We start from the raw sequence: 25,185 nt of genomic DNA on the forward strand, positions 1-25,185 counted from the left end.
TCTCTAAGTGCAATGCACACCAGAGAGGTTAGTATATCCAATCAGGCATCGCACAACGGACCACACAATTTTTGGTGCCCAGAAGAAACTTGGTCAAGAATTAAGTTTTTATTGGCTTCCAGTACAACACACATACCTAACACTGTTTTTAAAAAGAGTTTAAATATCTGAATAAATACCATTCACAATCGAACTTTACAACACTTACTCAAAGTTGAACATAGGTTCCTCAACCTAAAGGGAAGTCAAAGGAAAGCCTACAACTTTGGGGTACATGTCGATCTTCACTTATACCTTTGAACACTTATCCATCTCTAATTTCTACTTGTGCACACAGTCAAATCCTTGCAAGGCCACTGTTGTACTTACTATTTCTCTTTCAGATAACACAAGTGACATAAAAAACTGCCAGATCCCCTTCCAAGGTCAGTACTATAAATACACAATGTTAAAAATTAACCCATATTATACTTGAGGATTCTTTATTAATATCATAATCCAACAGAACTTTTTGGCTTCATTAGTCTTTGAAATATGTGGTCAGTTCTTAGCAATTGAGAAGCTAGAAACATTAAGAAGATTGTTTTCCTGACAATTGGAAAGCAGTCACACAAACACACTTTTGCATTCTTGCAATTAAATACAAGTTACTTTTCTAATCAGAAAGTGCTGTCCTGGCCTTGAAGCTAACAATAACCTGGCTTCACCCACAGTAGAGAATGTAAGTGCTCACATAATGCTCACATTTCCTTAAGTCAAGAGAGAGACATCCATACAATGGACAGGAGTTTTCTTCTTTGAATTTTAAAAAGTAAAACTAAAATAATTTCACAAATAATTCTTCAAATAGTTCTCTAGTTCCGCAAGTGTCCAATGGTGTTCTGAAAATTCTGCAACCTTTCTGTACTTGTCCCAGGTTCACAAGGGAACTAATTTTGTTTTGCCCACTTCCTGAAACATTATCTATAATTTTTGAACTACAGACATAAATCTACCAACTTGAAAATTCCACCTACTTCTTCAAAAGGTCATCAGCAATGATTATTTTTGTACATCTTTATCCTCTCTAGATAAAGCAGGGCTGATTCATAAGAATACTGCATTGTAGCTTCCTACACCTACCTTTCCCATACAAGTCACTTTAAATCTTCAAGGGCGTATCAAGAAGAGAGATACTGACATACACAAATATAGCTTCGATGCACAAACAGCATTCTGCACTTATATCTGATTAAATGCTATGTTTATGTGATGTAGGCCCATTAAGTTGGGTCTTAAGTATTTAATTAAGCAGAAAAACAGCTCATTTACGTTCTGCACTCTTCTTGGCAGATAATTGTGCCATAAATACACTATACAATCCCACAGTGAATATTGTATATTGGTAAATTCATTCAAGAAGAATATCATACATTCTCTAGTAGCATATAAATAGTAGCTGGATCCCAGAAAATTAATTACATGTTGTAGTCATTCACACAACAAGTACATTTAATGCCAATATAGGGTTTTGCTTGAAAATGTTCACTACTTAAAACTCTTCCTTGATTCATAAAAAAACCCTGCGTTTTTAAACATCTTGTAATTTTACACAGCATTTCACTAACACTACATAAACTAACATTATTGTTTGTATTTGTTATTGTAGTCATGGTTAGTGTATTGAAGAAAGGAAGACATCACTACAAAAATTAAACAGAAAACAGATGAAAAGTTTGTTTCAGAATTGGTGTCTGGCCAATTATTTCAAGCTATGCTTTTCAACATACAGACATCAAATTAAAAAAAGATAAATAATTGTTTCAACTTCAATACAACTGTTCTTACACTAAATCAATATGAGAATAAAACATGTTTACATGAGAAAGAAAATTCTGGAAATAAATTTACATATCAACAGCAGTAATTAAAAAAGAAATTAGGAGTAAGCATATAATGCAATGTCACAACACATTAAACTGCATGGAAATTCAGTCAGAAGGATAAATGCACAGGCAAACAGACTACAGTGATTTTTTGCCAAACCACTTGTTTTCTATTGTCCTTTGAACTTTAGTGGTCTACTTCCTCCCAAGCTATTTTTCTACATTTCCAAACACCTAAATGAATTTCCTAAACTTACATATTGTTGTATTTAAAAATAAATAAAAGTCAGGAATAAGCCTATTTCATTTTCTTTTGCTTACCTTCCTTTTTGTTCCTCGGTCCCCAAGATTTCCATTGTTATGCGCTACTACACTCTACACACAATTGTTTTTCTGACCTCTCAGTTTTTAGTTATCATCTTAAGTACTGATTTTTTTCATTTCACTTCTATAAAAATGGTAAAGTTCTAAGAAATGCAAAGTATCCTTTCAGATGCAATTTTCACTTGAACTCCACTGAAAAGACAGGAAGCAGTGAAACACTCATTACTATCATATTTGGCACAGCACACTATCTAACCTCTGCTTTTTTGATTTGAATAGGAAGGTTGTTTTGTTTGTTTGTTTGTTTTAAATCATGAAGCAATCAGCCCAATAGGTTAGGTCTGGATGCAATGGAAGCATTAAACCTGCAAGTCACATTATTCAGGTTTGTGCAATAAGAAGAATATTAGGAAGTAACTATTCTAAGCAACGTCTTCTGGTCTAGAAATAAAGATAGGCACCAATACAATATATAGAAATCTAGCTATTTGGGAGAAGGGGCACAAGGAGTTAAACAACTATAATGACTGCAGTTCTGGAAAGTAAAGTACATCCTTACAGAAATTCTGAAAGTGATTTACATGATTTGGGAATACGTATTTGCCATAATAAAGACTGGATACTGTTTCTCATAACATAAGGTTACAATGCTTCAGGATCCTCTGAAAATGTCACAACTGTACCATATAAAACAACTTTTAGTAAAAACACCTTTAAACAGGGTATCATTTATGAATCTGAACACTGTAAAAGGTATGTTCTTGGTTTTTTAAATGTATGCTTTCTATATACTAGCTAAAATTTCATTATGAGATTTTAACCACTTTTAAAATTATAAACCTCTAGTTTTCCTAAATCTTTCAAACTCTTAGTTCTCCAGCTGTGGCAGAAGTGGTTACTTTACCACATAAATACCTCTGTAATGCACAAAATTAGTTAGCAATCCACAAATGCTACTCAAACACTTTTGAGTAGATATCATACTCAGACTAGATCACACTACTAAATCAGTTTTTTTAAATTTTAAAATTCCAGAGTTTAATGAGTTGATACTCTAAATTACGAACATCACACAAATTCAGAATGTTGTTCAGACTAGCGCTTAACTCACATTTAAACTAAGAGAACTCACATACCTGAAACTTAGTCCCAGCTGAGCAGTTTGCTTGAAGACTGCTCAGACGAACCGAACTACCTTTAAGATACTTTTCTAGATTTCGATTTATATATGCCACATTTGAATATAATTTTCAAATGCAATCATATAAAACCATCTTCTCTCATTGAATATAGGCAAAATATCTCTCTGCCACCATACTAATACCCTCTGCAGTGAGGATTCCAGCGTTAAATGATGCAGATGAAAAACATTGAGATGAACAGTTAAGCTGGAGGACACTATCTACACAGCCAGACCTAAGAGGTCCATTTAAAAGAAAAGCTTTTTTCAGAATTCAGTTTTTAAAATTCCTGTAATAAAAGAAAACACTATTGATCAACATCTGGAGCTACTGAAACAGCGGAATCCAGTGAAACATCCCAAGTCAAGTCTATAACATCTAGTTGTTTACATTTTATAATTTTCTTCTTCTACATTGTGTAGTCCCTAGAGTTGCCCTTTTTATCAGTAACTAAAGATCTAAGTTTTATACTCTTAGAACAGCTTTCACCTATTCAGAAAAAAATGGTGCCATCTTAATGGAATATTACAGGTTACAAAAAACTAATTTTGGCTTTCTTTAAAGTAACTGGCCTTTAACATAGTGACACTTCAACCACCATTCCCAAAAGCAGACACAGGAACTAAAGACGGGTGCTTACGTAGTGTAGATCTACATCTTTACTCAACAACCAGTGTTTCAATTTTCAACTCAGTTAGCCAGGTCAAAACATTTAAACTCAAATGTAATAATCCAGGATTACATCTATTACTATTTTGTGAGACAATTTCTGTTCTCTCATCCCAAATCTCATGCTTGCCCATGTATTTCTACCCTTCACACATAACAGGTCTTGAAAACATGAAATATTGACAGATTGGTGTGACCTAAAATAAACTTGTCTGGCAGTTACTCAGTTTTATTCACTACCCCTTTTTATAGTATCTTCACAAGACATTTCCAAACTTCTCTAAATAACATGTTAGAATTCTAATGATTTAAAATAACCTACTTTATTGTGCATCTTACAAAAGATCTTTGTATATGGATTTTTATATCAACATGTCTCAAAAAAAATGAGAGCTGCTGCATAGCATCTGATAGCTGAATCAAGAGAAGATAACAGAGCAAATACTAACTTCAGAAAAGCCTGACTATGACTAGCAACCACTCTCCAGCAGTAGCTGATACCACATGCTCCAAAGATAGACACTGCAAATCCAAATAGTAGGCAGTAACAGAATAATCTCCTTCAGGGAAGTCTCTTTTCAACTTCATTAATTCAAGTGTGACTGATCATATTCCTTCCATAATATCCATCTACCTGTATAGCTAGGGACTTCTACAAAGTTCACTACAGATCAATTTATAAAAGAAGTTGAGATTTACAAGCCATTTAAAGTGGGTATTAAATACCCTCTTTCCTTGATAACTCATTCAATGTTTCTTTGTTTTCTCCTATGTTTCAAACTATTAGACTTCAAAGTCACTCATTCTAAGCAGCTTTGCCAGGGTTTCGGTACGACAACTTTCCAAAAGTACCTTCATCTTGCAAAGAGGTTTGCCACTTTGAGAAACAGAATCTCCCTAAATTCAGACTAGTTTATTATGAAAGGAAAACCATGACAACTGTTTGTACTCTTGCTTTATTATTACATCCGGCCTGGTCACTATTGGAAATTCAATCTGTTATTGTTGCTAGGAGCCTGTTGCTACGCAACCTAAAAGGGTTATGCAGCGCTTTCAGGCTGAGAAGCATTGAAAACACCACAGGCCTCCTCCTATGGCTCTAACCAGTTTATTTAAATAGATTAACACTCTCCTCAGTCAACCCCCAACTCCAGGCATACCCTTAAAAAAAAAGTTACAATTACAGATTTGAACAATGTAAACAAATATGAAAAGATAAAAATTACACAAAAGCAATATATCTGATTTCTACTGCATGTTACAGCAAAGTAAACAGCAATATTTCCTCTATTTCATCATTTAAGTTAGGAAAGTTAAAATCCTTAAGCTTCAAAACCCTTCAAAGTTTAACTTTCAACATCTACTACAATGGAGTTGCACAACATGCTCTGCACAGGTGTTTTATAATAAAATTTGACAGAACAATACATTAAGTTTCATACTCCGAATCATAAAGCAGGACTTTAAAAAAAAAAAAGGCCTAAAAATAACTTTTAAATGGCAAAATAATACTTAGCATTTATTCTCTGTATCAAAAGATGTCCAACAGGCCTGTAAGTTGGTTTTAAGATGCTACAGTCAAACTGAGTTCTGCCTTTGTGTGTCTTTGTCACCTTTACAGATTATGCAAGCCAAATTAGACATCTACGTACATCTCTGCAGATTCATTTATTTCAGCAATATTTTTGCAAATCTGCTGGAGAATGGCTAAGAAATGACATGCAGAAGAGCCGAATATTATGGCACAAATTGTTCTACAGCGCCAGAATTAAGAAAGCCACGTTTTCTCCAGCTTGGTCCTTTAAATGGATCCATACTACAACACACTAGCACAGGTTGTGAGTGGTTGCTGACTGACTCAACAGGACACTGGGAATGTAAAATGAGTTGTAACTGCCTTTTCTTCAGTGGTAGTATAAATTTTTGCTTACCATCCCAAACTAATTATTTTGTTGGTATCTGTTTTTTTGAAACTTCTGTCCCTCTTTTGAATAAGATAGACAGCTGTATCAGAAAAATAACCCTCTTTCCTTAAAAGTACAAAGCTAAGAAACACACTGTCCCAAAAGTTAGTGGAAATGCTGAGATTAATTGTCTATACAATAGCCATAACAGCCAGTGCCACAAAATGGATTCCAGAAGTCAGATGTGGAAATGCTAGGGCTTGCCCTTCCCAAAACGCTTTGTACTACTTAGTGGTTGAGGTTTTCCAGAGGAACTTTGAAAATAATAACAAATCTGAAGACTGTTCTGAAGACAAAAATCTCAGAGTGTTGGGGGTGAGACAGCAAACAGCATCAGAATGCATTCATGAATACAAACTCTTCTAACTAGAACTTTGCTTCTTCTCGAGAATTTGTAAGCTCGCAGAATCTTTTTCTAAAGCAAAGCCAAACTTCTCACCTATGTTAGGATAAGACTTGAACCTCAAAGAAGTTGCCTTATCCCCTATACTTCGTGGATTTAGCCTAGTAAAGTTGACAGTCACTACTCTAGTAGAGTCCACAACCAAATACCACGATCAAACATGTTCCATCAGCTTCTACAGCCAAAACAATAAATCTAGAGACTTACTGAGTATGATCACCATTGCTAGTCTACTTTTTATAATTTCATAAAGAAAAGATCACTGTAACGTTACGTTAGCCTAGTGGTCATGAACTCAAAGATGACAGGCAGCTGGGAAAACATCAACAGGGGTATAGCTAGAACAATCTAAGCATGTTATGCTGTAAAACTACCTACTGGTTTGTAATTAAAAACTAGATATTAATTATTGGAACTAAGTTTTACAGTCAACATTGTTAGAGCTTGTTAAGTGCTTCTGTGTTGCCCAAAGACTTATTAGATACAGGAAGGACTTTGACAAAGAGAGCAGAGATCCAAAGCTACGTCCATCTGCCGATTTTACTTAAATTACCTAAGTATGATATTCCCTTCAATGTCACTGAAGCAAATTAAGCTTGCAAACATCAAGGTTTTGTTTACACAAAACAGAATAAGGCCTTGATTTATTAAATCTGGTAAGACACCCTGGTTGTCTTCATTGACAGCTCAATAAAAGAAATTTGACCAGAATCTGGCCATAATGAGCTTCAGGCCGAGCCTAGCATTCCTCCATCCTTTATTATAGAAGATGTCCCAGCTGTAGCACTGGTCATTCAAGGAAGCTATGCAAGCTGAATGTTCCCTCAGCAAGTAGCAAACTAGCTCTAGGAGACAGTTCCACATTACCCAGCTGATTTAAGAAGTTAATGTTGTCTCCTATAACTCTAGAACCCCTATTCCTAGGATGTAATTCACTAGCACCACAATTATACCAGAGAAAACAAAACTGCTCCCCTATGTTTCCTCTTCAGAAGAAAAAAAATTTTAATGAATGATGTGAAATTGATGAGCTGTGGCTACTGCTACAAGCAAAAAAACCTGAATCATTTAAGGTGCTTAGAAAAGTTGTTTCAGCCTTCAGAAACAGTGCAGGGAGGTAGGGATCCTGCAGAAAGTCTTTTCCACTAGTTTCTTCTAGATGTCAAAATACTTAATGTAAATGGACTACATTTGGTTCTACATACTCTCTATATACATAGACAAGAGATATATACATGCATGCCGTCACTCTGCATACACATATACTGTGCAAATAGATATACATAAACATACACACATCCATACATACAAAACAGCTGCTTCATGCATATATAGTACACATACCTCCAGCCATCCAAACTAAGTGACATATATGTTGTTACACATACTTCACAGTTTTTAACATTTTCCATTATACTATTGTTTTCATTTCTATGTATCTTAAAAAAAAAAGTAATTGTCATACATAGTTCCTCTCACCCATAAGTAGTTTCAGAAGATTAAAGTTCTCAGCAATGCTGAGATAAGGCACAGGAAAAAAAAAGCTATTTGCCTGTACGTATTTAGATACATACATATTTTATGATACTTAAAACCCAGCTACTTCAATACTAAGTTTTAGAAAAATGCACAAGTTCCAACAGTAATTTAAATGTGGCATAGCCATGAAACTTCATTACCAGAAACTGGCAATATCAGGCTTTTAGCTGTGACTCAACTAAACTGCTAAATTTCTCTGGAGATACTGTTTAACAATGCATGAACTGCTTATGTAATCATCTTCCACATACAGACTACCAACACCATACCCTCAGATCAGTAAACACACCCCTAGCTGAAGCTATGATTTTCTCCCAAACTGCTTTTCTACAAATTTATTAAGGTGTTTAGCCCTAAAGCCAATGATTGAGAAATTGTTGTTCCTGTATCCCCAACACAGCCACAGCTAATACAGAAGCAGCATGAGAAGTGGAAGACAAAGAAAAGAACAAAGGCAGGATGAGTAATTGTAAAAGGCCAAGCACATAAGAGAGTGATCGGGAGAAGAGATGTAAAGTATATGTAGAGGAACAGCCATTAGCTGAGACGCAAGTGAAAGCTAGTAGTGAAAAGGAGGGAAGATGATTGGAATTAATGCATATAAATTAATGGTTCTCAGCTTTCTGAAAATCTCACCTTTCCTGCTTTAAAAGCTAGAAAAAAGCAAAAACACTTTTAAAGACACTGTCCATATATCCTCAGAATGATTGTAAAATTGGTGCACTGTACACAAGAAAAAAAGCAGACATGTTGCAGGTGCAAGTTTGATTATCCCTAATACAGAGAATACAATGAGAGAGAGGTCAGAAGTGTACAAAATTTACAATAATAAAACTATATTTCACTCAAAAATAAACAAGACCAGATATGTTTCAGTAAATTGTTTATAATTCTTGCTGAAATGTAACACATTCTTAATATCTTTATTTATCAAAACTACATTATTGTGTTCAATCACATCACTTACCATTTGCAATAGGTATTAAATTTTCAGCACCATAAGAGCTAAAAATTTCGTGTTTAGAAATAACAGACTTAGGAGGACATAAGACCAAGTGCTACAGGAACAGTGACCACAGTGAAATAAAAACTATGCTCTTTTCACTTTGTACATACATGGGACTGTAAAAATAATGTATTTGTATCTGCTACTAAAAACTTCGGCAAAATTTTAATTATGAAGGTTTTTCAATATTATAATCAATTATATGAAATGAGATGGTATCCTTTTCACATCTCCAAACATAAAAGGATGGCCTTAAATAAGACTTGTATATTCTATAAACAAACAATAACAAAGAAACCTAATTTTAGTTTGTTATAGTTCCACTGAAAACTTGAATTTGTCATTACAGTAATGAAAGTCAGTCTAAATTATCAACATAGCATTATCAAAATAATATACTCTGACATGAAATGAAAATTATTATTGTAAATTATAAAAAAATATTTATACCTCTGTGCATGGATAATGCACTCAAATACGAAAACAGATTAAAATTTATCACATATAAAGGATATAAAGGATTATGAATATGTGTCTGACTATATGAATATAAAGGATTGGGAGAATCCAGAACAACTCTTAAAGAAACCTGGATCTCTAAACACACATAACTTCTCATCCTATTCTAAAAGAGTTCCAAACTGAAAACAGAATTACCCAATCTGACCATTTCAAATCCTAAAGCTCAGTTTTTCCTGAACTAAACAACACCGAGCTAGTACCTTAAAGATGATCAATATGGTTAGACTTAAATATTCAAAAACTACTGTGGATGAACTGTTCAAAACTTTGACCAAGAAACAACTATGTGTGGAAAGAAGTGTCGAAAATTATGGCTGTAAAGAGTATAACAAACAATGATACCTTGGGATTAGTCACAAAAATTTTTCAAAAGTTAGCCTCTAATTGCTTTAGAGGACTGTACATATGTTTTCCAGGACAGGTTCTGACAAACCCAAGCAAGCAGCAGCAGCTCCTCAGTCAGACCTACCAGGTGTGGGAGCTTGGCTTTGCCATTCCACAAAGGTGGCAGGTATCAATAGGCTCTGCAGAAAGTCTTAGCAGGTGTCAAGTGAGCACACTTTTTTATAAGAGTTCAAAGTGATAAAAAAAACCAAACCAACAAACCCCATCCTGAAACAACTCAAGATCTTACTTTAAGATATCCTCAGAGCTTCCCACTCCTCAATATGATTTTTTTACCCAAAATCTGGAGATTTACCTATTCTCAGACTGGTGGTAAAAGAATGTGTATTGAGAAGTTCAGAATCTGCCTCTTTCTAATTGTATAAAATTGGCTAAAAGAACGTTCCTCAGAATATATTTTTTAAGTGTCAATTTTGTGTCCATTGACATGAAGCAGGCTAAAGCACCCTGAGAGAAAGCTAGAGATGAGCAAACAAGAAAGCAAAGTGGCTGCTGGCAAAGAAAGAATCATGCAGTCCCTGGAAGCAGAGATCAGTAACTGTAGGCTATCCCTACAACCCAGACGGATATATGTCAGCAATGTGTGATGCTTAGCAGCCTTGTCACACCCCACTATCTCAGGTAAACTGTTAAATATTAAACCACATGCAAGCCAGACATCCACCAAGGAACAGGGGAAAAAAAAAAGTGGATACTGAACTGCAGAGCTTAACAACTAAAAACAAGTGCCAAAAAATACTGAAGATATAATTGTAATTACAAAATATATGTAAACAGGTATCACTGCCATGAATGATAATATAATAAGGCAGCAAAAAAGGACTAAATCATAAACTACAAAGAAGAAAAAAGTGTTGACATAAAGGAAGATTTGAAGTATGGTATATGCTTTAATTTCCCGTCAAGGAAAAAAGAAAGAAAAAGAAAGAAAAGAAAATGAACAATCAATCTTTAAGTATATATACAAAGAAAACTTTCAAACAAGTATTCACAGAGAAGTTACAAAATTGGGTACAATTTAGAAAAAGCTACCTTATTTTAAAATACTGCTTTATGTCCTAAAGATATCCTTCACCCTGCCTATCATCTGAATTTTAAGTATCTCTTTAAAAAAATCTACCGCTTTGCTTTGTGTCCGTATATTTAAAGTTCGGTAATTGTAAAATTAAATCATAATTTTCCTAATACTGTATTAAAGTTAGCTCAAAGGGAAATCAAACAATCTCATTCTGCTTTGGTAGAATATGAAAAAAAAAACAAAGACAGATGGTAACTGATGATAAAAGTATCCATGTCCTTTGCCATCTGAGCATAGTTGTATGAGGTGACTAATATTTCACTATGTTTATCATGTTCTTTTTTTTTTTTTTTAAGAAATATATATTCAAGTTAAGAGCAAGTCCAGCAACAACAATCCTACAGGAAATACGCACAAAATGTATTCTGTTGAAAGCAGTGACAAAGAAATAGTCTCACTGTAAGATTATTATTTTTCCAAACATGCTTGAAATCCAGTATCACACTGAACAACATGTAAGATATTAATTTTAACCTTATTTGCTTTCTCGTGTAACTTTTCCCAATGTTAGCTTTCACAAGCACATATTTATTCACAAGACTGTTATTACCACAACTGTTTCAAAAATAAAGCTTAATTTTGGTGTCTCATTAAATGATTAAATATTTTTAATGTAAAAATATACACCAATTAATACACACAGAAATAAACAAAAAACCTCCTTAAGCCAAACACACCAAAAAACTCCCACATGGCTTTTTGTCCACCTTGCAGTAAAAGACACTCAGTTCCAAGCAGTGCATTCTGTTCTGTTTTTCCAACCTAATGGTACTCAGCACCATAAAAGATAGTGATTTGAACAAGTCTCAGCTTGGGTTTCCTGGGTAGATATCAATATTTTAATTTTTGTTCCGTGTGTGACTTAAAAACAACCACTTCAATGTTTGCTTTTAAATTACAGGCATATATTTATAAACAACATTCTATAATTATTAAATCCTCCTTACTTACCACTGCACTTCTCTCAGAGAAACAGTTCTCTAAGCTTTTAGCTAAGATTGACTCTAGAAAGCATGTGAAAACATGAAATTGTGGAAAACATGCATAATAGTTCTAATTAGCTAGGATTATCTATCATGCCTTTTTTCCCCTCAAAAGAAAAACCACCGAGATAAAAAAAATAGGAAGTACAGTGTCAAGCCCAAACGAAGTAATAAATCCTGAACAACATACCAGCACACAGATATGAGAAAAAAAAATTTAGGGGAAATCTATTAATTATTAAAAAAAAGTATGTCATTAAGCAAGCTAGTACTGTACAATAGTGAACAGTTAACAAATCTCTATGTTTACAGTAATTGTACTTACAATACAAATGGAATATCAAGAATTGCACAATTGGGTCCAAAGCATGTTTGTTTGTTTGTTTTCTGGCTTCTAAGGTTACAGAATGTTTCTAACAGAAATTTTCATTTTTCATTTTCATTTCAAAATTTTCATTTTCAAATTATCTGACAAAAAGCTTGATGCTCTTTGTAATGTAATGGTAATGTAAAATACTATTACTTTCAAAAGACGGTTTAATGAAAGGTGATGTTAACTGATTTTTATAATTGTTTAGTAAGATTTGTTTTATTAGGCTCCATCCTACTGCACATATAGAGAAATCAGAAAATAATTCAAATAAAAGGACATTCAATGACAATATTAAATGTATATCTTGATTTCTAAGTCTTAAAGACATAAGACTAGGTAACTCATGTCATTTCATTGTTTTTCGTAATTGCCAAGTAACAGTAAAATAACATTATCAAATACATACCATTAGCCATCTCATTTATAATATGGGAACATAAAAATCTAAACTATGACACATACAACACCAACACTGAATACTTTTTACTATATAATTTTTGAGATATGTTAAAGATTATTCAGTTTGGTTTTCTTATTGAAGCTCTTTGTTTTGCTCAGCAAGATTTATATCACCTGAATTTTCTTGGTATTCACTTTAATCACTGACTTGTAAAAGTCAGACACATAACCTTACTTGACAGAAACATTCTTAAAGACAAGTACAGTAGAATAGAGGTACTTAAAGAACTGACTATGTCATGGTGTTAGATCTTTTAGGACATTTCAAGTTTCACTGTGCATTCAGTTATTCAGTTGAACTGGAAAAAGCATTTTTCCCAGGAAAAAAATGCACTGCAAACACTTTATGGAAATCTTATGTCCCTCTTCCACCAAAATTCTCGAATTTGAGGGAGGTACATTTAAGAACTTATGAATAAAATAAAAATGCAGGTTCTGAATAATGTATTTGCTTGTTTATGCCTTAATCATTGAATTCGATTCAGCTAACAATGAAACATCTGCATTTAAATAAAGAGATTACTTTCTAATACTGCCTCGATTATCAAGACTATAGTTATCACAATTAGTAATATGTACATATGCCTCTGCTTATCCTTCAAGCCGTGTTGAACAAGAGTAAGATACACATTAATTTTGCTATGGACTTCGGCATCTGAATGCCCCACAATGATCAAACCCCAGCCAAAACAAACAAAAAAACCCCGAAACAGAACCACTTCAATCAATAGAAGCATTGATTCCAAAACTATTTTTCTGATTTCACCAATAGTAGTTACTGCCATACACACTTGCTTAGAACATTGTTCTTCACCTCCATCATTGCTATTCATTTTATACTTGAAGCTACACGATAAAGCAAACATTTTTTCTAAACAAACACCTCTTCACAGACACTCCTATCATCCTCGCTTCCCAAATACTTTTTTGGACACAATCCAGTTCTTATGGAAATTAACAGGAATACAGGTAAGTTATAGGAAAGATATTTTAGATATCCTCATCACAAAAAAAAACCTCTTCAGATTCCTGGCCATTATATTTTTGAATACCACTTACAAATCACCAGGCAGTTAGCCAAATATAGAATGTTTCATCAACGCCCCTGAACTGGTCTCAAAGCAAGGAAATTATCCAATTTGTTTTAAAATTTTAAATAATTTCCAATAAAAAATAAGTTTGCTGGTCTTCCTCTTTTTATTTTCCTCTTTCACTGCAGCAAAAGAATTAAAAACTGCAAATTAAGACCCTAATAAATACACACAAATAAAAGTCCACAGAAGTCAACAACTGGGGCTTGGTTTTGCCAAGTATTCAACCAAGATCTTTCCTTCTTGTTTTTTAAATCCCTTTCTTCATATTTGCCTTCTCCTGAAGAGACCTAACAAATTTGTTTTCCTTCTATTGCAGTTTTCTCTACTGCTATTATTTTTGCCTCTGCAGGGTTCCAGTGAAAATTCTCAAGGTTTCATTATAAAATGCTTCACAACTAAGTGCACGGAATCCAGCCTATGTCCAGTCCTAAGTCTGTGAAATACAGAGAACGAAGTGTTGGCCCAAAATAACATAACTGTAGTAATGCACTGAAGGAAAGAGCAACACAAGAGTTCTGTGGTGTAGGGAGATCGTCTCTTGGGCACCTAAACTATGTCTTTGTGACATATCTCAAGACAACTATTTTGTGACTTTAGCTCTAGACGCTATCCCTCCTCTTTTACCTCCACAGGTGAAGATTCAATTGCAGTCCTAAGAAGTAGAACTGACCAACAAGAAAGAGATGACAAACTAGACCACAGCCTAGGAACTTCACAAGCCCAGGTCTCTCAGTGTCTCCTCAGATGTGCGTGCTCCAGGTCCTGACTGTCTTAGTGGTCCTCTGCTGAACTTACTCCATTTTACCAATGTCCTTCCTATTTACCCATGTCCTTCTTTCTGCCATTGCAGAAGGGCAAAACTAGACATGGATGTACATGTTGCCTAGTAAGTGCAGAGCGGGATGGGATAATCATTTCCCTCAATTTCCTGCCTGTACCCTTGTTCATATAGCCCAAGAGATACTGTTGATATTCCCTACTACCAAGGCACACTGCTGGGTCATGTTCAGCTCACTGCCAACCAGGGACCCCAGGGCCTCCTCCACAGTGCTGCTTCCCAGCCATTCTGTCCCCAGCCCATAGTCTACAGACTATTGGCTGAAGGCCTGTGAAGACCTAGACCGCTGCACAGGACTGGAATTCCTCTCCCTTTTGGCCAGTATATTACTGTAGAAGTAGGTTAAAAGAGAGAGTCTTTTTTTCAGTGTCCACTTTTGTACTGGATTTCACTAAGTAGCACAATAATACCATGTTCATAACAGATAATTCATACATTCATTCTAAGAAAAGATGCACTTTCTAACTGTCCTTTGTGAAGGACAGTTAACAGACTATTTGAGAAAATACACTTAATACAGAAACAGCATGGTAACAGTCAGTGATATGAAAAACCACTAGTTTACCTATTTCCATAATGCAAGTAACTCCATTTGACAAGGTTTGACCTAGATTTAAAAGCAATGCCCTGCTTTATTCCTGTGAAATTATCTGCCATGTTTCTCTCACTCTGAGAAAAAAATAAAAACCAAACAGGACACCACACAGCACTGAGTGCCCTAAACATCTTCTCTTCCTTTGATTTTATGGCAAACTTAAGAATTTCCATACTGGCAGGTTAAATGCTGTTACTAGAGTACCTAAAAAGCTTTTGTATCAATACATGAAAGGCAGAAGTACTTCATGTAGAATAAACATATTTTTAAAAAATAAAATATAAATATTAGCCAATGAGAGCAGATTGTTGGGAGTTCAGAAGCATAGCTATAAAACAAAGTTACACTTCTGACGAGGCAGCTTCATGCATGGAGATGACAGAGCTAATTTTATTAGAGGACTTAACATATTATCTATCAACATCTCAGTCCCCACTATTAACACCCAATTACATTTTCAAGCCATTTTTAATGGCCAAACCCTGCGATGCTGCCCTTCCTATACAACAAACTTTGGAAAAAAGTACTTTAGCATTTCTGATCCAGACTTCCCCCCAACACATACCCCTTCCTTTATCATAGATGACCAAAACGTAACTTCCACTTTCCTACCTGCCAGATACATCTGTTTTTCTGCCTCGGACTTTATACCTTTTCCCATATTACAAAATGTGGGAAGAAAATCTTATATTTTATTAAAAACACTAGTTATTTTCAGTACAGGAAAAAAATGAACTGCTGGCTCCATCTTAACTTTTGTTTTAGTAGTCTACAGATGGTCAGCCTGTTGATGTTGAGCTTTCAAGAAATTCACCTGTGTCTGAAGAGTTACCATCTTTGGATCATAACATGTAACCAACAACACAACTATGCTGACACAAGAATTTTTTAGTATCCCAAACTTATGACTGTGCTGAGGACACAAGCCATTAAGAGCTGCTGAGATTTACAGCACTGAGTTGTTCCAGGTCCCAACCGTATAATTTAGTATGTCATCTTGAAATCAAGCAGTGGGAACCCTTAAAATGCAGTCTTCCACATGCAAAGTAATTCTAAAACTCCCTTTCATCTCAATTGCCTGAAATACGTTTGTGATACACAACTTGTGACTCGAGGCCACATGAAGAATACATCTTCATTAGGTCATGAAAGTTGGTCACTGCACTGAAGTCATGATCCTGTGTCTAGCTCTTCCCTTAAGTCACGAAATGTCAGTTTCTTCAGAATTCAATCAGAAGAAATATATACTAAAGTAAGGAAAGCAGTGAAGACACTGAACACCTTCAAGCCCCGTTAGAGACAGGAAACTTGACTCAGTGGCTCGTATCAGGATCATGGCAGGTAATTTTAGTAACTGAAATTTAAATCTTAGTAAGACCTGCCTCCTCAAACAACTATTGATACAAGATAGTAGCTGAAATTTAAACATCCCAGACCTCATAAGTTCATAAGGTTATACTGTTTGACTACTGACCATCTGGATAACTTGAAACAGCAGCATTGAAAAAACCCACACCAGACAGCTGCAACTAAAACACCATAAAAACACAACCTTTAAAACACTAGGAGAAGCTCTGTTCCATAAACCAGAATCACTACTTGCATGACAAATTATGCTGTTGCTCTGTAGGACCAACTAATTCTCAGCTATTGCAAATAAACTTTCCCTTGGTTTGACATAAGTTTGCTAGTGAAGTGTCCTTCAGTCACAGAGCCAGAATTCTGTGAACCAGCCTGAGGTATGGAAAACCCTAAGCCTCTCTCATCTCCACATAGCTGCAGACCCAGTGCACCAAAACCTTTACAAATTTACCTGTCCACTATTGTTCCTTTAAATACCCTGTCAGGACTATGCTCCTTAAAGTACAAAGGAGTTTCAGAGAGTTAGAGAAAAATAGAGCAATTCAGGACAACCTTCAGTCAGAAAGCACCTGGAAAGCTGGAAAGAGACAATACCATGAAGAGTTGTGTTTTCATCTTAGCTCATTCACACTTGCCTCACATCAAAACGCAGAATCTGAGCACAAAAGAACTTCCATAAAATAAGAGAATGGAGCCATCTTTCTGTGCTACATACATGAATTCTAAAGCTAGGCATGTTTTACTCCCTAAAAAAACCATAAGGATGATACAGCTCACAGAAGAGCTTTCATGCCTTTCAGAAAGTCCAAAGAAGAATGATCTTCCTAGAAGTCACAGGGAATTGCTATTACTATTACACAGAATCAACTCCAAGGGATTAAAAACATACTGGATTCTACATTTTGCCCTTTACTAAATCTGATAGAAAACAATAATATGAGTATGGAAGAGTTATTTATCAATTCTTTTGCAAATCGCAACTCAGTTGAAGTGGTTTAACACAGAGTGGGCCAAATAAAATAGGAGTGAACTAAATACTAAACAGAAACCCACATGTTGACATTACCTTAGCTCTCACATGCTCAAACTAGCATGTCAATTCCACCTCATGGCTAACAGATAATTTGATAAGTCAGCTACTATGCAGGTAGTTCAACTGCTCCTCACCAGCCAAGGCTAATGTAACTTTGAATACAGCCAGACCTTTCTGCAGAAGTAATCTAAATAGTTTTCATAAATCATATATTAATTTTATAAATGGGTGTAATAGGCAGTAGAGCTATAGATATTTAGTTAAACTTTAACTTTCTCTAACTTAACTAACTGTAAAATGTGTATGATCTGATCATTAAATTATTTTGATTTTTTAATAAGAAATTTTGAGTAAATTTAGTTTAAAAATGGTGATTATAGAACAACTCTTTTCCTAAAAAACCCTTCGAAAAGCAAGCATGGGTTTTTAATTAAGGTAAGTAGTTTTAAGGCAGTTTTTTTTTCTTTCCTGTATCTTTCCAAATTCCCCAAGAAACCCAAAGCAATTAACATTGAATCCCAATAATAAACACAGTATGTAAAAACTTAACTTAACAAATTAACAATCCTTTGTGTACAGCCACATGTCATTCCTAATGGAAGAACTACGATGTACATCTCATCAACAAGAATGTGGTGTAAGAAACATTCTTCCTTCACTAAATCTGTAACTCTGCTGTCTCTCCTGCTTATGTCAAGCTACAGAACAAAATAAGAGGTAAGAATACAGCACACATCTCATTGGAAAAAAAGCAGTTAGGGCTCTAGATAGAGAATTCTGAAAACTTTTTGCAGCAGTTAAATAGGTGAATCTTCAAATTTATGAGACATTTAACATAAGACAGAAATCCTGACATTCACCACTCCTTCCAATGGCAAGACAACTACAATTATTTTGTTATTTTTGCTTTCAGCTACCTATAATGAATAGACTTAGTCCTCCTTAGTAAATACTAGTTATTTTTTGTAGTTCAACTCATCTGAGACTTGTGCTGTCAAATTGCACTCTCCGCTGTTCGCAGTGCAGAACACTACCAAGAGATAAGGAAGAAAAAGCTCAGGTGATAGTATCTCATTTTGGTTAGATGAGGCTACACAGACCAATAGCAACTTTTGTAAATGCTTTGTGGATATGTGCTACAGGTCACACCGAAAGACATTAGCTCAAATTCACAATCCTGGTCATCTAATCCACTAGCAAGTAAACCCTTCAGATAGCCTATAAACATCCAATATTGTCAGATTAAGGGAGCTAAGTAAGCAAGACTGCTCTTCCTTCTCCTCCTCGGATTTAGGTACATTTGGGGAGGGGGAAGAAAAATCAGACCAAAGGTACTCCAGAAACAAGGCATCACCTGAAAATTCAGCAGACATGAACTAGCTCATTGGAGCTAAAAATGTATTTTCGAATTTTAGCTCCACAGAAGCATAATAAATAGCTACCTATAACCTTAATAACTGTGCTGTAAGTAGTTCTGGCTCAGAATCCTATTACACTTTTTCAATTCTTTGTAAGGGAAGTATAATTAACAACACTGAAAAAGAAGTAATCAGACAAGAAAACAGAACACCTTAACTGAAGTAGAATAAACTGACTCAGTAGCACCTGCAAAGTGACATACTGCACCTTTTACAGATTTGCTTGTTTCTGTTTCTACTTTGCAATGTTGCATGATTTAACTACACTGAGTTTAAGTGTTTAGAAAACATCCCTGATGTGGTATGTAAGAGAAAACACAGTTAGATTAATTATTATGAGGTAATAAAACAGAAGAGAGAAGCCATTTACTTGGCCAACAAACAGTAAACACAGCTTTGAGTCATTAGTTGTAGTGGCAGCATCCAAAGCCTGAATAAAATCTAAAGACATGGTTCTTGCCTTAAAGACCTTATCAACTTATTTCAAATAAGACTTCAATAAGAAGGAAAATTAAAAAAATGCAGAAATTTTTTACTCAGAGAAGGTCTAAGAAGTTGAGTTATACTCAATCTACTGGGTCCTTGGCTGGATGAAATGACTTTTAAAACTAGTGCTAAATATTTTCTTCCCCTCATTAATGAAAGAATAAAAGTCACAAATGTTGCAAGTACAAATTTAGTGATTAATATACAATCCTTGGTGTTCCCATAGCATTGTTATGGACATCATGTAAGCATTTAAACAAGACGTGCTAGAAATAAGTTAGGAATTTACAGAGGAAGTCTGAATTGCTAGAATTTAAACTTCCAAGCTTCATTAAAATGTATATTGTAAAACAGGAAATTCCTTTATTAAAGACAACTTACAATATAGTCCACCCACCAACTCTTGATTTCAGGCAACTAAATCTGAAGTTAGGGAACCTAACAAAGACAAACAACTTACCATGGCGGAAAGGAAGAACAACTAAAGATAGTGTGCAAAACCAAGCAATTTAGGGTGTACTAACCCAGCTCCAGCCTGCACCTTTTCACATGCTTCCAAAGGGAAATTACACTGAACTAGACACCATTATCCATCCACATGCACAAAAAAGCATTGTCTTACTAATGTTACACTGTATGGAAAACCAACAGATATAATTAAACTACAGAAGTTACAACAGTAAAATTCTAATCTGTTGGGTTCATATATCCATAGAGAAATTTTTGAAATGAAACAGTGGTACTCATAAATATGTAGAGGATACTACTTTTATACTGGGGTTTTTTCGTTTTGGAGGGTTTGGGGTTTTTCTTCTGTCCTAGAACTAATGATTGATGGAGAAAGATATCTATACTAATCAACTAAAGCTCCTGTCTCTTTTGCAATTCAGAAGTAAAAAAGGTAAGCTTCAACCTCAGTTTCATCCAGGAAGAGTTTCAGCAAGAAAGAAAAAAATCTATACATAGCAATGCATTTTTCAAAAATAATCAGCTATAAATGAACAAGTTACATAAAATGTGAATATAGACTTACAAATGAAAAATCTAACGTACAAGAAATATCACTGCAAAATGCATGCATCTCTCAGGTAAGTTCATCTAGCTTTTCAGATGAACAATAATTTACTTCAATAAGTATAAACTGTTTCAGCTATATGCTATACAGACATAACTTACATATAAACATATGTAACATATTTGTTCTCTTCCACTGAGCAGAGTGTATTTTAATCATATGTATATATATACACACACACGCTGAGATACAGACCAGCCAATTTCTTCCATGATTTTTAGCATAATATTGCCAAAATAGTGAGTTTGCTATATTGCAATGCGCAGAAACAAAGCAGAAAAAAATTCAGTAAGATTTATTCTAATCCCATATACATTATCAGCATATTTCAATAAAAGAATTTTTAGAATTTTATTTCCTTTTTGTATTTCAAATAGCACAGCACCCTCTGGTGCATCTACTAGAAAGAAAATAACTAAGCATAAACACCAGTCATTGTTATAAAAAAAGACAACATTAAAAAAAAGAAAAAAGGAATCCTTAGAAACAAAAAATGACTAAGAATTGTTAGAAATGAAATTTCTATTTCATTCTTTCTTATTTAAATCTTTTGTAACTGAGGAAATTATAACTATTGAAGAATAAAAATAAGAAAGAAAACTGTAGGTGTGCTAATATAGAAGGGTACCAGAAAAAAAGGACAGAAGTTGGAAACTAATCCTGTGTACTTAATAAAAGGTCATTTTTATTAAAAAAATATTCTTAAGTGAAATATTCTTTAAGAAAAAAGTAAAGGTAGGTAATTTAGTGAAACAAAATGTTACATCAAGAAATATATCTGCTCTTGGTCTTGCAAGAATGAAAATTATTAGGACTACAGCTATCCACACAGTCATAAACCGCTAAATTTCACACCCAAATAGTCACATCTCCTTTAAAAGTCCAATGAGAAAATAATTAAAAAACAACATGATTGTACTATATGGAACACTTCAAACTCTGACATGACATGTTAACTATTAAAACACACCTAGTCACTGGGAAAATAAATCTCCTACAAAAGTACATTTTGCTAATCACAAAAGCAGAGATCACCACCTGCTTTAGGCAGCTCTTTTGTAAACCTCTGGAAGTCTCAACACAATGCACGAGAAATGAAAGTGACACCTGTTTAAATCAGCCATCTGTCCCTAACAAACCAGGTTTAGCCAAATCAGTATATATACTGCTCCTTAGATTTCCAAAATACAAGTATACATGTATTTCTGTTAGAAAAGGGAAGTATTGTTATGTTTGACAGCCAACTTTACCAGAAATACATAAATAATAAACCTGTGGCTAACAGAAAAACATAATCTTAAACATTAGCCTATTCATTTTAAAAGCCTCATTAATTTTTCAGCCCTCATTCTTAGTAAAAAAATAAGTAGTTTCATTCAGAATACCCGAAGTAGTATGTTTTTAAATTATAATTCATTCATTTGACAAAGAGTTTGATTTTGAAATGGAACTCCAACTGCAAGGACACTACAGTACCACGGAAGGCTTATATTTTATTCAGTCTGTACTAGTGATGCATTCACAACATGTCATTTCAACTGAAAATATTGTTTAAAAAGAACTTTAAGAGTCATATATCTTATATTTTTAAAAGCCAATTCATTTTTTAAGTATTCCACATGACAATACCCGCAGCTGGTAAGCTTCTGGAGACTGCAGGTAAAAATACAACTAATATGGAATATTTTAAGAGGGAAGGAAACCTTTCATAAGAGGACAAAGTAAAGCATGAAAAACAGAAACACTAGCTAGAACACCAAAAGGAACTGCAATGAAAAAAGATTATTGCATTTTAGATACTTGCTTACATTTCAAGTGAAAACAGTAACAGCGTTCCCTCTCAATGTAAAGTTTAGTAAATGAAAAGAAACGTCAACATTTATTTCTGTGGACAGTTTTGCAATTAACAAACTACCATATCAGGCGGGAACAAGAAACAGGGTAGTGCTAACAAAGCCGAACTTAATTATCAAATAAAGCACCCTGACTTTAAACTCTTTAACAGCATTGTACTTTTGATTCCCATTTCATTTACCTACACTACATTACTGAAAGGGTTTCTCCACAGTAGCACAATGTAGGTTAGCTCACTAACAACACAGAGCATATTATCCAGATAGGCTCATTAGGATATGCTGAAACACAATTAGATAGTTACACAGTCTAAGTCATGAAAACCAATGACTAAATAAATCACAAGCCACCTCATTTTCAAACACTGGTTAGCATCACAAACACCAACTATTTTGATAGCTGCAGGCATTAGGGAGTCAGAATGCATAATGCAGATCTCATCTGTGATCATTACAGTACTTCAGAGAGAATAAAGAGTCAATACTTTTCTCAGTAAAGTCCATAATATTAAAAGAGGTGATTACTGCTGCATTATTGTTTTCCAGATTGGAGTCACTGCCTAAAGAAAATGTGGCTAAATAGTACTAAAAAGGTCTTTGTTTTTAGGCAAAATAATGTACTTTTAATCTGATTTTTAAGAAACATCTCTATGTCTCCTCACAGAGTTAAAACAGAAAGTTTGCCTCATAGCCTACGCATGCACTTTGCTTTGCTACCAGGGATCTGGATACACGTTCTGCAAAGACATATTTCAACACCGAGGAAGGATTCCATCCCGAGCAGTACTTTGTCCCGCTGTAAGAGGGCTACTCAAGAAAGGCATGGTGCAGAACTGACATCTTCTCTTCTCAGAGATAGTAGATGCCAGGAATTATTTCACAACCAATGAATTGCGTGAACTACCCAATAAAACTAATAAGAAATACATTAAGATTGAAATGTGCCACATAACTGCTACAGTACCATAACTCACACTGAAAATTCTTAATGTCTTTAGAACTTATTTGACAGCAGGACCTAGAAAATTAGCACTTAGGGGTTTCATCTTGAGTAAAATCGTAAAAAGATGACAATGTAGAGACCTTTGGTCATTACTCAAAATAATGTATCTTCTAAGTTCTTGTTGGCCCATGAAATATACATTAAAAAAAATGACAGATCGAATATACCTTAGCTCAAGACATATTAATATCAACAATGCACTAACTACTTAGCACGTTCTGTAGTTGATAGCCAGTTGGAAAAATTGCCCGTCACATTCATTGGTAGTTCCAATGTGAGACAAATTAATATATTGTCATTGAAACTGTAATGAGAAACCCTGCATTTTACGCAGGGTTCTACAGATATAAAAATAGAAAAAGTGTATATACAATTAAAATGTAGGTTTTAGATTAAAAACAAGAACATCCTTCCTCCTAACTATTTTACTAAATAAAGTGATAAGGAAATAAATAAGTCATCACTTCAAAAAGAAAAAAGCTTGCCACAAGGACACATGATTTGACAAGTCAAAGGGGAGAGTGCAACTGGATACGGATACATTAAAAGAGAATTTCATTGCCATAATAGATGCCAAAAATGCACTTTATCCAAAAGAATTTTAAAAGTATATAAAGTATGATTTGATGTCACTGACAACGCAAATCTTTAGATCTTAATAGGCAAACACAAAAAGGATGAAGAAAAGAAGCATTCTGGATTAAAAAAAATACGAAACATCCTCATTAATAACACAATTTCTACTACAGCTCCTTGAGAGGGAAAAAGCTGCCTCTTCCCTCTTTCCCAAATGTACTCTTGAAATAAAGTAGTAATAACAAAATCACAAAGACTTTTTTTAAATACTATTTCTTGTTTTCTCCTTTCTTTGCTGCTCAGCACACAAACTCGCAGTCAATATCTTGAATTTCCTACATTGTGCAGAGTTTAAGGAAACTGAAATGGATTCTCTCCACATGAACATAACTCACTGTGCATAAAGTAGATCTACACATGCACTATTCCATACTACACTGGCAGTATGAAAGCATAACTTAAAAAAAATCCCCTGCAGAAGGAGTGCAAGAAGAAAAAAAACCCTACTACTCTGTGTGTGTATGGGTAGGGGTATTGAATAAACAAAACACTTCACAATACAAAGAAAATACAGCTTGCACTAAAATAAGCAGCAACATTAATCACGAATAAAAGAAAAAATACATGGCTACATAAAGCCCAGAAAAGTGATTGATATGATCGACAGCACGAGAGTATCATTAAAAGATATAGCAAGTTCACAAAAATCTGCAACATTCAGCAGTCGCATCAAATCAGAACAAGGCCCCTATAAGTGAAAAGGGAAAAACACCCTCTGCTCTTGGTGTACAGGATCCGTCTCTGGCTGCATCTTTCCTCTCACCCCAACGGTTTTTTTCGGCTTTAAAGTAAGCAACCTTAGACCGTGGCCGGAGCCTCGTTCCCCGATTTCTACATTCCCTCATCCATGCAAACGAGACACCAAGGAAGATGCATACCCACCGCATCCAAGCAATTGTCCTGGAGGTCCCAGAAGCCTGCCTCCGTCCCCATCATCGCCAAGCCCCTCTTCCTCCTCACTTCGCACCGCGGCCAGCTCCCCTCCCCGCCCAACAGACACCCCCATCCCAACCGCCCCTCT

General features: G+C 34.8%; 1 protein-coding gene across 3 annotated transcripts in view; it reads right to left on the minus strand.

Moving 5' to 3' along the window:
- RFX3 (regulatory factor X3) overlaps positions 1–25,185 on the minus strand; it is a 129,813-nt gene that overhangs the window by 103,911 nt on the left and 717 nt on the right. The window lies entirely within an intron of this gene.

Source organism: Ciconia boyciana, chromosome 4 (assembly GCF_034638445.1).
Source record: "Ciconia boyciana chromosome 4, ASM3463844v1, whole genome shotgun sequence".
In the NCBI taxonomy this organism is placed as follows: Eukaryota; Metazoa; Chordata; class Aves; order Ciconiiformes; family Ciconiidae; genus Ciconia; species Ciconia boyciana.